Source organism: Lucilia cuprina, chromosome 2 (genome assembly GCF_022045245.1).
Source record: "Lucilia cuprina isolate Lc7/37 chromosome 2, ASM2204524v1, whole genome shotgun sequence".
Classification (NCBI taxonomy): Eukaryota; Metazoa; Arthropoda; class Insecta; order Diptera; family Calliphoridae; genus Lucilia; species Lucilia cuprina.
In genome coordinates, this window is record NC_060950.1 from 28,677,564 (window position 1) to 28,691,259 (window position 13,696).

General features: G+C 28.6%; 1 long non-coding RNA gene across 1 annotated transcript; it reads right to left on the reverse strand.

Moving 5' to 3' along the window:
• Positions 1-7,403: 7,403 nt before the first annotated feature.
• LOC124421405 lies at positions 7,404-10,374 on the reverse strand. Its single transcript, XR_006941644.1, has 2 exons — positions 10,100-10,374; positions 7,404-7,553 (listed from the first exon to the last, which is right to left on the reverse strand). It is a non-coding gene; the product is annotated as an uncharacterized LOC124421405 (long non-coding RNA).
• Positions 10,375-13,696: the final 3,322 nt, after the last annotated feature.

A 13,696-nucleotide genomic window follows, 5' to 3' on the forward strand; every position in this document is an offset into this window, starting at 1 on the left:
AGTTCAGTTCTAATTCAGTTCTAGTTCAGTTCTAGTTCAGTTCTAGTTCAGTTCTAGTTCAGTTCTAGTTTAGTTCTAGTTTAGTTCTAGTTCAGTTCTAGTTCAGTTTTAGTCCAGTTCTAGTTCAGTTCTTGTTCAGTTCTAGTTCAGTTCTAGTTCAGTTCTAGTTCAGTACTAGTTCAGTTCTAGTTCGGTTCTAGTTCAGTTCTAGTTTAGTTTAGTTCAGTTCTAGTCTAGTTTTATTTTGAAATTTATTATGCGAATTCGTAAAATTTATAAAATAATTATCAACTGTATATTACCAATATTAAAATACCAAAATATCGTAGGATAATAAATAAGTTTCTATGACACTAGTTTTAAATAATAATATTAATAATAAAAATATATGTACACAGATGTATATAAGTATATAAAAAAGTTATAAAATATTTATTTAATATTATTGCATTTACAACATTAATGACATGATTTAACTTTAAAAATGCATGTCAACTTCATAATCACATACAGAAATGTTTATGAGAATATTTTATATGAATATCACATACCAAAACAATAATTGCACATTCACAGACACATACAGTCGCATACAAGGATAAGTGTGTATGGTTATAAGAAAGCCCAGCAATGCGTTAGTTATGGATCCTACTTATAGATATATCAGACTGCACTTTGATTGATTGATGGACAAAACAAATAAGTTGTAAAAAAAAAATTTGGAGTGAATACCTGATAGTTTACTTAGACATAACAAAACAAGTATTGACATCATCACTGTATAATATTAGTTAGACAAGACAAATTATAGATTTACATTTTTTCAAAGAGTATTTACGCATCAAGTTATTTAAAAATATGTGTATAAAAGCTAAGTTTAAATGAAAACATTTGACTCCTTTTAAAACTTCCTAGTTGCTTTTCTATATATGTAATTTTTTTGTGTTTGTATAATTTGCAGTTAAAAATTATTCATGAAATTCAATATTATTATCATCGTTATGCATAATAAATTCTTAAATTTTCTTCTGTTTTATTTTGTTTTTGTTCACACCACATTCATCATTATGAAATATCTCTCTTCATCAATATTCTTGTTTTACGTATTCATGAGTTTTATTTATTTTTTCTTTCTTTGGTCGGTCTGTCTGTCTTTGGTTTTTCTTCATCTTATTTTTTGTCATTAAATATATTGTCTTGTGTAAATTATTATTTTAATCTCAATTTATGAATGTCAATATTTCTGGGTCATATAATTTCATCAGCAGTAGCAACAGAAGCAACAACAACAACAGAAACAATTACAGGCATCAACATCATTAACATCTTGCTTATTTTATATATGTATTGTTTTTATTGGCTTGGACAAGCAATGAGATTAAGGATATATTTGGGTTTATAAGTTAGTTTCTTTGATTTATTTTATTTTTAATTTGAAAAAGTTGAAAAATTTTAATTGGATTTGTCAAAGATCAAAACAATATGATATTAATAAAACTAAAAAAATAAATTCTAATTTGTTTTCCTTTTTCCTGTTACCTACTGTAGCGTACCTTATTGTTTTATGTTTTAACTTCAATTGCAAATTCCAAATATTTATTACATACAACTTCAATAAAAACTTGTGGTTTAGGGTTTTACTTCTTAAATAACTAATTGATTAAATTAACATTCTTTATCTTAAATTCATTAAATATTGCGGTTTAAATTTAAGAAATATGAGGTTAACATCTTTGTTGCAACAATATTTGATAAAATAATTAATTAGTAAAAAGAAAAAATATATAAAGCTATTGTTACATTATATAAGTTTTAATATGAACTCTGCACATTGGCTCACTTAAAACCCTCCATAGTTGGATCTATATATTTGACTCTAAACAGGATGAAGTCTTGCAAAAAAACACTTTTTATGCCCTACACCACTTCTTTTCTAAAGAAAGTAAGTCTTCCATAGAAGGAAAAACCACTTTAGTGGGAAAGGTATTATACGTTTGTGCTGATGTTTGTAACACCCAAAAATATTGGATCTACACCCACAAAATCACTTGCTCGATTTAGCTATGTCCGTCTATCCGTCCGTCTGTCTGTATCCATGTAAACCTTGTGTGCACGCTACAGTTCGCAATTTTTAAGATAATTTTATGAAATTTGACACATACTTTTTTGGAATGATCGCGCCTCAATTGACCCTAGTCCCATACAAATCCCCTTATAGAACATGACTTAAAAGTCTAAATTCACTTATAAACACTAATAACGCAATTAAATTCTACATAAATAATTATGAAGTAGATGTAAATTCCTCTACCAACATTTATAAAGATAGGCCCATATTTACCTCTACTCCCCTAGAAGCCCTCTTGTACAAAATTTCTTTTTTTTTGTCAACAATAATTAAAGCTATTATAGAATTAAGGTCAAAAAGAAATTAAATTCTTTATTTTTTAAAAAATAATCCACACTTTTAACATACTGACTGGTGTAAGGTATCTAACTGGTGTAGGGTAACATTCAAACTTATTTCTCTTAGAAAAAGTCCTGCTAAGGAAGTCTAATTTTCTATAGAAAATATCCTGCTATAGATATCTCTTTTCTACAGAAAGAGTGTTCCAAAATTTCTTTTTATGGAAAAAATCTTCATATAAAACACTTATTTTCTATAGAAAAAGTCTTCATAAGAAATACCTACTTTAAAAAAGTCTTCGTAAAGATATTTCGTGTCTACAGAAAAAGTATTCGTCTTCTATGGAAAAAGTCTTCGACTTCTATAGAAAAGTTTTTGTAAAGAAAACTTCATTTCTTAAGAAAAGTCTTAGTAAAGAAGACTTCATTCCTATAGAAAAAATCTCCCTAAAGAAGCCTCATATGCTGCAGCTAATGCCTTTGTAATGTGTTCTTTTTCTATAGAAAATGTCTTGTTAAGAAAGATATATTTTTCATTAGAAAATGTCTTCCTAAGGAAAACTTCTTTAATATAGGTAATGGCATCCTAAGGAAGATGTCATCCTAAGGAATATATCTTTTCTATAGGAAATGCCTTCCTTAGAAAAACTTCTTTTATATAGAAAATATCTTCCGTAAAGATATTTCGTGTCTACAGAAAAAGTTTTCGTCTTCTATAGTAAAAGTCTTTGTAAGAAAAATTAATTTCTATAGAAAAGTCTTAGTAAAGAAGTCTTCATCCCTATAGAAAAAATCTCCCTAAAGAAGCTTCCTTTTCTGCAGCTAATGCATTGTTTTTCTATAGAAAATGTCTTGTTAAGAAAGACATATTTTCTATAGGAAATGTCTTCCTAAGGAAAACTTCTTTTTTATAGAAAATGGAATCCTAAGGAAGATGTCACCCTAAGAAATATATCTTTTTCTATAGGAAATGTCTTCCTTAGGAAAAATTCTTTAATATAGCAAATATCTTCCGTAAAGATATTTTGTGTCTACAGAAAAAGTTTTCGTCTTCTATGGTAAAAGTCTTCGACTTCTATAAAAAAGTCTTCGTAAAGAAAACTTCATTTCTATAGAAAAGTCTAAGTAAACAAGACTTCATTCCTATAGCAAATATCTCCCTAATATCTTCCTAAGGAAGACAACTTTATAGGAAAAATGTCTTCTTTTCTATAAAAAAAAATTATTTTTCTATAAAAAATAGTCTTCCTAGGGAAGACATCTTTTCTGTCTTCTATGGAAGACTTACTTTCTATAGAAAATTTCTTCCTAAAAAAGACAAATTTTCGATAGGAAATGTCTTCCTAAAGAATACTTCTTTTCTTAAGTAAGCCTTCTTTTCTATAGGAAATTTCTTCCTAAGATGTACTTCTTTTCTATAGAAAATTACTACCTAAGAAAGATTTATTTTCTTAAAAATGTATTCCTAAGAAGGACTTCTTTTCATTAATTAAATTCATGAAAATTTTTAAAATCATTTAAAGTTTTCTTAATATTTTTTTTCCTTTTTTTCAAGCCAATTATAGAGAATTGTTTGGTAAAAACCTAAAAGCCCTAAAAGTATGCCAATTAGTATGTAATTTTATGTTCTTTTACACAAATTCAAATTAATGTTAAAACAAAAAACTTTATTTCAATGAATAATAGAAATTATAATTATACTTTTTACATGTTTCTTTACTTTTAAACAATAAATATGATTTTTGTACAGGTTAATGACAAGGTTAACAGGCAGACATAAACAGACAAATAATAATATGAAATAGACCTAAACACCATAAACAACAAAATTACAACAACAATTTTATTTGGAGACAATAGCATAGAAACAAAAGTATGAAAAACGGATATAATAAAATAATAATTGTATTTACGTGCTAAAAGAAAATAACATTTATATGAAGCATTACACATTTTCGAAACTCATGTATAAACCATTACAGTTTATACAGAAATTTAATAAAACGTTAGTATATTATGGAAATTATTGATTTTTTTTTAGCCAAATATTGGTGAGGATTGCCGAAGGCGTTTAAGTAGGTTTATATAAAAATATGTTAAATATATACTCTGGATACAATTTAATTTAGAAAATTTCTCATTAAAAATGTCGTTGCAGCAATAGCAGAAATATATGTAAATTTGTAAATATATTTTTATATCCCTATCTTTTTTGATGGTGATTTTGTCATTTTGTTTGTAACACATCGAAGTTTTGGACAAAGACCCATAAAAGTATATATATTCTGGGTCCTTATAAATTCTAAGACGATCTAGCCATGTCTGTCCGTCCGTCCGTCTGTCTGTTGTAATCATGATACGGACCACACGAGAGGAGCTAGACAGTTGAAATTTCGCATAAATATTCCATGTTACTAAGGTTTGTTTGGCATTGAAAATGGGCAATATCGGTTCACTTTTTCGGATAACCCCCATACAAGTGGACCTCCAAAAGCAGCTTTAACCAGCATAATTGCTTTTAAAGCACGAGTATAGCGTCATAATTAACTTTCATTTGAGTCAAAATCGTTCTACCAAATTTTTTGCGGATCGGTCCATAATGATGTTACCTTCAGAAAATGACTTTAACACTCATTACCGTTCCAAAAATGCGAGTATAGCGATGAAATTCGTTATAAGTAAGTTTCTTACGAACCAAAAACTCTCTACCAATTTTTTTTAGGATCGGTCCATAATTGTCCCTACCCTACGGAAAATCAGTATAACGCTCATCACTGGCTTAAAAATAAGAATATAACAATGAAATTCGATAGACATAATATTCAGGCGAGTAAAAATCTCCTACTAAATTTTATATGCATCGGTCCATAATTAGCCCTACCCCTCATATAAGGTCCCCTTCAAAAAATTACTTATTGCTCATTACTGGCTGCAAAATACGAATATAGTAATAAAATTCGACACACATAAGTTCCATGCAAGCCAAAAGGTCTCCGTAAAATTTTATGTGGATCGGTCTATAATTCACACTACACAAAGAGCTCAGTCCATAATTGACTTAAGCCATATCACCCAAATATCACCCTGATGTTTATACGGGAGCATTCCTTTTACGGTTATGGTAAACGTTTTAGACGAATATAACACTCTCATTTGTTTTATTGTGTTTTTCTGTTTAAAAATTAACGAAATATTATCCTGAGACCCTATAAGTATATAGATTAGAGCGTTACACTCTGTATGGTTAGCAAAAACCTGTTTACATTACCCTTCTCAAACTTTTGCTATTATTTATGAATGTTTCCAAAATATTTTAAGACAAACGATGCCCACTCTTGAGCTGAAAGAAATTCAAAATTTTGCTTTCTTTTATAATGATTTCCAAAATATTTGAAGACGAACCTAGGCAAAAATCAAAATTTTATTTTTATACCTTTCGCCTTTGTGATAAAAAGTATAATATGGTGGGTCGAAAATAGGATTTATTCTCGGATCAACTTCTAATAGTGAAATTATGTTGTATATTAACGTTGTTGTAACTAACTAACTAAATAACTAATAACTAACTTTAAAGTAATAAATTTCCCCAAAGAATTTTGTGATTCTGAATAAGAATTTTTTTAATTTTGAAATATTTTCTTTAAATTGTTCATATTGGTTTTCGTTTTAGTCTCTAGTCAAAAAAGGGTCATTATTTTAAAAGCATCTCCAAAACTGCGTTCTCGAACTTTAGCAAATTTTCTTAAATATGTTTTTAATAAATTAAAGTTTTCTTTACTGGACTATAAAGGATTTATATAAGGATTTATATAAGGATTTATATAAGAATTAAACACAGAACGAATGAGATTAATACCTTTCATAGTTTAACCGTACCTGGGATGTGAAGTTGAAGGATTTCGAGAAAAGGGAAATTTTTGCCAATAATTAAGTAAAAATTTTATAATTACAAATTGTTGCTTTATCAAGTAATATGCGATTATTATTTAAGAGTTCATGGTAAAATATTTTTGATAATACATGTGTATATAATAATTACAACAACATTCTAGATAATTTAAGATTAAAAAAGAACATAATGAAATTTAACTCACCTTTATTATTGATGCAACATAAATTCCACAAGCAATTTAAAAATTTAATATTTAACAGATAATTTTCCTGGTAAAAACCTTTTTGTAAGATTTCTTCTTTTTATTTGCCAAAACTTTTTAAAATTGTTTTAACTTTTTAAATTATGTATGTATACTGTAAATTAAATTTTTTGTAAATACTTATTTTTTTTAATATAAACACACACGCTCAATGCTCATTATTAATTAAAAATTTATAATCATTATTTTTATTATTGTGCAGAATAAAAAAAGAAGAAAAAATTGCTTATATTTTTTGCATCACTTTGTTTGTTGTTTTATAAGTTTCAATAACAGACGCATACACAGACACGCACAATCCGTATAAATTATTAATTGTTGATAAGAAAATTTTGTTTTTTCCTCTTTTCTGTTAAGTTTTAAAATTAAAGGATTCTGTTGGCTGAAATTTTTTTTAAACAGTTTATAAACTTTATGTTGTTGCTATAGCTGCTGGTTTTGCTGTTGTTGTTGTTGTTTTAAATTATAAAAGTTAACAAATAAATACGGCTGTTGTTTAAAACTCTTATAAACACAGCATCATTAAGCTGTATTAAATAACTGTACACACATATAAACACTTTTTTGCGAGAATATCCTTGCAAATAAACACAAATGAACAAACACAAATAAATGAACATGCGATACGGATGCGAAAACAAAAAACGAAACAAAATGATTTTTATCGGAAAATTTTCATTAATGTAAATGTATCCTTTTTTCGTTGATATTTGTATGTTGGTTCGTAGCTAATATTGTTGCTGCTGCTGTGTTGTTTTTGTGTTGCTTACCACTTCATCACACACACACACATATACATTTATACAAATAAAATTGCCCACAATCAGTTACAGTAATATTTTACGAAATGTTTCCGTTTTTATGTTTTTTGTTTCCTGTTATGTGTTCAAAAAGTCAATTACACTCTTGCAGTTCCATACAGCATCTCACTCATTTACAAAAGAAAAAATTATTTGTATTTGTAAATGTCGAGAGGATTTTAAGGAATGGTTTCTTTAAGATAAAAATTAAAAATTCTTAATGTATATACATTTTTTAACAACTGCTGCAGAGCAACTCTGTCATATAATTTTTTTGATCGGTTATAGAATTTTTTTTTTTAAATTTTTGCAAATTTAATAAAGAATTATATTATAGAGAAGACTCTCTTCTAGAGTTTAGAAAGGAAATGTTTGTTCAAAAACTAAGTTTTCTATAGTATTGACTATAGATTTTTCCATAGTCTCGACAGAAGAGTTTTCTACAGTCTTGACTATAAACTGTTTTACAGTCCTGACCATTAACTATTCTACAGCCTTGATTATAAAATGCTCTAGAGTCTTGAATATAAACTGTTTTATAATCCTGACTATAAACATTTCTATAGCCCTGATAACAAACTGTTATATAGTTCTCACTATAAACTGTTATATAATCCTACAAACTGTTATATAGTTCTCACTATAAACTGTTATATAATCTTGACTATAAACTGTTTTATAGTTCTGACTACAAACTGTTCTATAGTTCTGACTAAAAACTGTTATGAACTTTAGACTGTCCTTTTATCCAGACTTTTGACTGTTCTATTGGCTTATCTATAGACTATAATATAGGTTTGACTATAATACTTAAGTTTTGTAGTCTTGTCTATTGACTTTTCTCTATTGTTGAGTGTTGACTGTTCTAAAGTGTTGATCTTAGACTGTTTTATAGTCTTGACTGTTTTATAGTATTTTCTATATTCTTGTCTATATTGTTGTTTTGACTACAGGCTATTATATAGCATTAACTATAGACTGTTTTATAGTCATAACTCCAGACTGATTCATAGTTTTCACTGTAGACTGTTCTATAGTTATACTATAGACTGATCTGTACTTTGTTCTATATCATTGACTAGGCTATAGAATGCATTGACTATAGACTATTCTATAGCCTTAACTATAGACTATTCTATAGCCTTGAATATAGACTATTCTATTGCCTTGACTATAGACTATTCTATTGCCTTGACTATAGACTATTCTATAGCCTTGACTATAGACTATTCTATAGCCTTAACTATAGACTATTCTATAGCCTTGACTATAGATCTTGACTATGGACTATTCTATAGTCTTGACAATAGACTATTCGATAGTCTTGAATGTAGACAATTCTATAGTTTTGACTCTAGATTATTCTTTAGACTGTTCTATAGTCTTAACTATAGACTATATTAACTATAAACTATTCTAAAGTGTGGCCTTTTGACAATTATATAGTCTAATCTATACATTATTCTATGGACTCGTCTATATACTGTCTTGATTATAGACTTTTCTGTGGTGGTTTTGGAATCAAGTAAATTTTGAACCAAGGTCTAAGGAATTTAAAAGTCTGGTTGATTGTTTAAACGAATTAGCTTGAAACAATGAACTGATTTTTTAAAATGAATCGGGGTCAGTTATGAACCGATCAATATTCAAATTCAAAGTTTTTTTTTTGTATATTTTGTTTATTTGTATAAAACACGTTTTTTCGATTCTTAGCGCTATACCTACTGATGTTTTTGGTCAAGTTAGGGGCATTAAAAAGGATTACGATTACATACACGGATCATATAGGTACTCAAATAGTTATTGTAGAGGACGGACATACGAACATGAAGATGATATTACTTTAGAGGCACTATCATCCAATAAAATACATATTATGATATTCCATAAAAATATAATCCTCGGTTATGACGTAAAAACTTCAAACATAAATTCGTTGTTTATGAAGCTAATTTCACGAAATTGCACAATGGTTAGTTTTTTGACTTTCGAAATTAAATTCTAAATTATGGCGGACATGGAAACTTAATTGGCCTTACCCCCCATATAAATATGACTGGCTTCAAAATAATTATATGGCGACTAAATGCGACACATACAAGTTTTGTATGACCACAAATATCTTTATGAAATTATCTTGGTATCGGTTCATATTTGGCCCTACACCCTATATAAGTTCCCCTTTAAAAAAATGACTATTTTTCTGATTACCGGAAGGGTATATTTAAGCTTTTCTAAATTATTGAGCTGTTGGCCTGCATCAGATCCCAAAAGAATTTTTAACAGATGAACGAACACATATAGACCTTCTTAGAATAATATTATGATTATTTTTTTAAGTGGAGATAATAGTGTTAAAATAACTAATTAATTTTTTCTTCTTTTTGTTAATAATAATTTTTAAAAAATTGTTACAAAAATATTTTAAACTTTAATAAAAAGAATCGTTTAAAACTCTGCTTTTTCAGCAAAATGTTTCAGCCAACCGAAAAATCTACTAAAAGAACTGAAAATATCTGAAGAAGTAATCTTCAAAATACTCATAATAGTTATAACAGCAGCAGATGTAGCCAAATATGAATAATATGTAACAATGGTAGGTAGTAGTAGTAGTAGTAGTGGGTCAACAACTATACCGTAATAATGTAACAGATTTAATAAAGTTTGCAATAAAGATGTTATAAATATATTTTTTATTCTTATTATTTCATATGATTATTTGCACAATATATTAATTACTTTTCTTTTTGGGGAGGCTCAAAACTTTTATCTTTAATGATTTTCTCTTTGATCATTCGTTTCACTTTGCACTTTGTTTTTGTTGTTGTATTTCTTAAAGTCCTTTACTTTGTTCTCGTTATACTTTTAGAAAACAAAAAGTATTTTTTTTTTATTTTTTTCTCATTTAATTTTTTTCTGAAATTTAAAAATTAACGCTTTTTATTGCTAAATGTAACGTTTAAAACGTTTCGAAACGTCCCTTTCCGTGTACCGTACGCTTTGAATTGACGTTAAGTACTGAATTCGCGTATTATTGTGAAGCTGTTGATAAATGTATACGACCAAAAACAACAAAACGATATAAAACGAAAAAGCAGTAAAGACAAAACAAAATTACGCTAAAACCCATTGAAGAAAACTTCGATTTGTCTGGTTGTAGCAGTTAAGTTAGTTAGTCCAACAGACAGCAAGCAGAAAAGAAGAGTACAATACACAGACAACACACCAGCCAACATGTTCAACATTGAGCTTTAAAGTTTCATTCAAGTCTTGTTCTATTCTCTTCGTTTATTGTCTGGTTGATTCGTCAATACAGTTAGTGTTGCTAGCACGAACATACATACGATGACTGTTGGTTGGCTGTTCGTTGTTTCTCTTGATTCGGTTCTCTGTTTTTTTGCCGTTACTTTGTGCTACAAACTGTTTTTATTGTTACTTAACATAAGTTTGAAGTTGCAACATAAAATTTTATGTTGCAACTTGAAATGGATGTGGCGGTTACTTTATTTAAGGGAGCTTTTCAAACATGTTTGCTTGCTTAGGAGTTGTAACATTACTCTTTATTTTAACCGGTGTTTTTTTCAGGCCAATTTACAGCGGTTGATTTTAGTTTCCTGTTTTTATTTTCTCTGCCAATTTGATTTAAGATTAAATGGGGCTTTTATTCTTATAAATAAAAAAGGCTTTAAGAATAGGTATTTTCTTTATTGAAAGTTAATGAATTAAATTAAATTGAAATGAATCATTATAAGTGTTGTAGCATAAGAATTACATAAAACATTTAATATGAAAAAAGGGTAGAAACTTCGAAAAAAATTAGTTTTATGTAAACGGAAATAGCATATTATACCTATTACTTTTGTAAATTGTTTAAAAATGAGTCTTAACTACAAATTACTTTAATTTAAATTTGTTTTTATACCCTACACCACTATAGTGGGGAGGGTATTATAAGTTTGTGCTGATGTTTGTAACATACCTTAAAGTATACCGATCGATTCAGAATAATTTTTTGAGTCGATTAAGACATGTCCGTCCTTCCGTCCGTCTGTCCGGCTGGCTGGCTGTCCATGTAAACTTTGTGCGCAAGGTACAGGCCGCAATTTTCAAGATAATTTGATGAAATTTGGACCAAGCATGTTTTTTGGACGAAGCCTATTGAAAATGGTTGAAATCGGTCCATTATTTCACCTAGCCCCCATACAACCGTACCTCCCGATTTGAACTTTTTATGCCATAATTACGTCAAATATTCTGCTATCTCTTTAAAAATTCGCACAAATAAGTTTTATATAAGTATAAATGACATTGCAGATTTTCGTAAGGATCGGCCTATATTTGACCCTAGCCCCCATACAAACCCCCCATCAAAAAATGACTTAAACGTCTAAAATTGACTTGTAACCATTTGTATCGCAATAAAACTCAACAAAACTAACTGCTATTTACAAATATATCCTTTTCCTAAATTAACCGAGGATCAGTCCATATTTGACCTATATAAAGCCTCATTTAGAAATTTTAGTTTTTTATCAATAAATTGCTTAAATATTTTGGAATTATTGGTAATATTCAAGATAAAATTTTCTTTATAAAATATAAAAATTTTATAAAAAGTAAAAATTTTAAAAATATACTCATGGTGTAGGGTATAATATGGTCGGCCATGCCCGACTTTACTTTCCTACTTGTTTAAACATATGAGAAGAATGTGTATATGGTAACAAGTAATAATAGCTTAAATCAAAATATATGTATATGACAAATATTTATAAATGTCATATGTAGCAATAACTTGGTTAGCAGATCAACTTATACTAACAGCTTACTTTTGAATTACAACTTTATTACATCCGCATTACCTATAGGAAGTCTGGTCATGAATAAGATGAAATGTAATGCATATATGCTAACAAGTTATTATAGTTTTAATCAAAATTAACATATATTGCAAACATTTATGATTGATAAAGTTATAAATTATAAAATATAAGCGAAAACTTTGTAAGCACTTGTACTTACTCATTAATTCACATTTTAATGACAACTTTATAGCATCTGCATTACCTTTAAGGAATCCAGTAATGCATACGATGAAATCTGTTATACACATACCTACATGTGTATGTAAGTACATACATATGTAGCGAGCGTGGTAATGACTTATTTAACTTCTAATTTATAAGTGAACGGGTTAATTACCTACAACTAATGTCATTGCCAATATGAAATAAGATTTTTATACCCACCATCAAAAAAGATGGGGGTATATTGATTTTGTCATTCCGTTTGTAACACATAGAAATATTGGTCATAGACCCATGAAAGTATATATGTACATTCCGGGTTTTTATTAAATTTTAAGACAATCTCTGTCCGTCTGTCTTGCACAAATATTCTATATTGCTTTGGATTGTTTGTTATTGAAAATGGGCTATATTGGTCCACTTTTTCGGACCCATACAAGTGGACCTCCTGAAAACAGCTTTAACGGGCATAACTGCTTTAGAAGTACGAGTATAGCGATGAAATTCGACATAAATAAGTTATGTGTGAGCCAAAATCTTTCTATTAATTTTTTCGAAGATCGGTCCATAATTGACCCTGCCCCCCATATAAGGTCCGCTTCAAAAAATGACTTTAACACTCATTACTGGCCCAAAAAAACCAAAATCTTCTACCCTTAAATTACTTTTACACTCATTACTGGCCTAAAAATTCGAATATAGCGATGAAATTCAGTATAAGTAAGTTTCTTGCGAACTTAAACCTTTTAACCATCTTTTTTTAGGATCGACCCATAAATGACCCTACCCGCCATATAAGTTCCAATTTAAATTTGACTTTAACACCCATTATTGGCCTAAAAATGCAAATATAGCGATGAAATTCTTACGAACCAATATCACTCTACCATTTTTTTAGGATCGACCCTCATATTACTCGTCTAAAAATTCGAGTATAGCAATAAAAATCGGTATAAATATGTTTCTTTTTACAATTTTTTAAGGGTCGGCCCATAAATGACCCTACACATTGTGAAAATGATTTTAACGCTCATTACTAGTTAAAATATGCGAATATAGCAATAATTTTATACAATCTAGATGCTCGCGAGGCAAAATCGCTTTACCAATATTTATGTGGATATGTCCATAATTAACCCTACTTCCCCTATTGGGTTCACTTCAGGAAATGTTTCCTTCAGAATATTATTTTCCTTCAGAATATTATTTTAAAGCTCATTACTGGTTTAAAAATGAGAGTATAGCGATAAAATGTGATATAAGTAAGTAAGTTTCTCGCCAGTCATAATCTCTCTACCAAATTGTATGT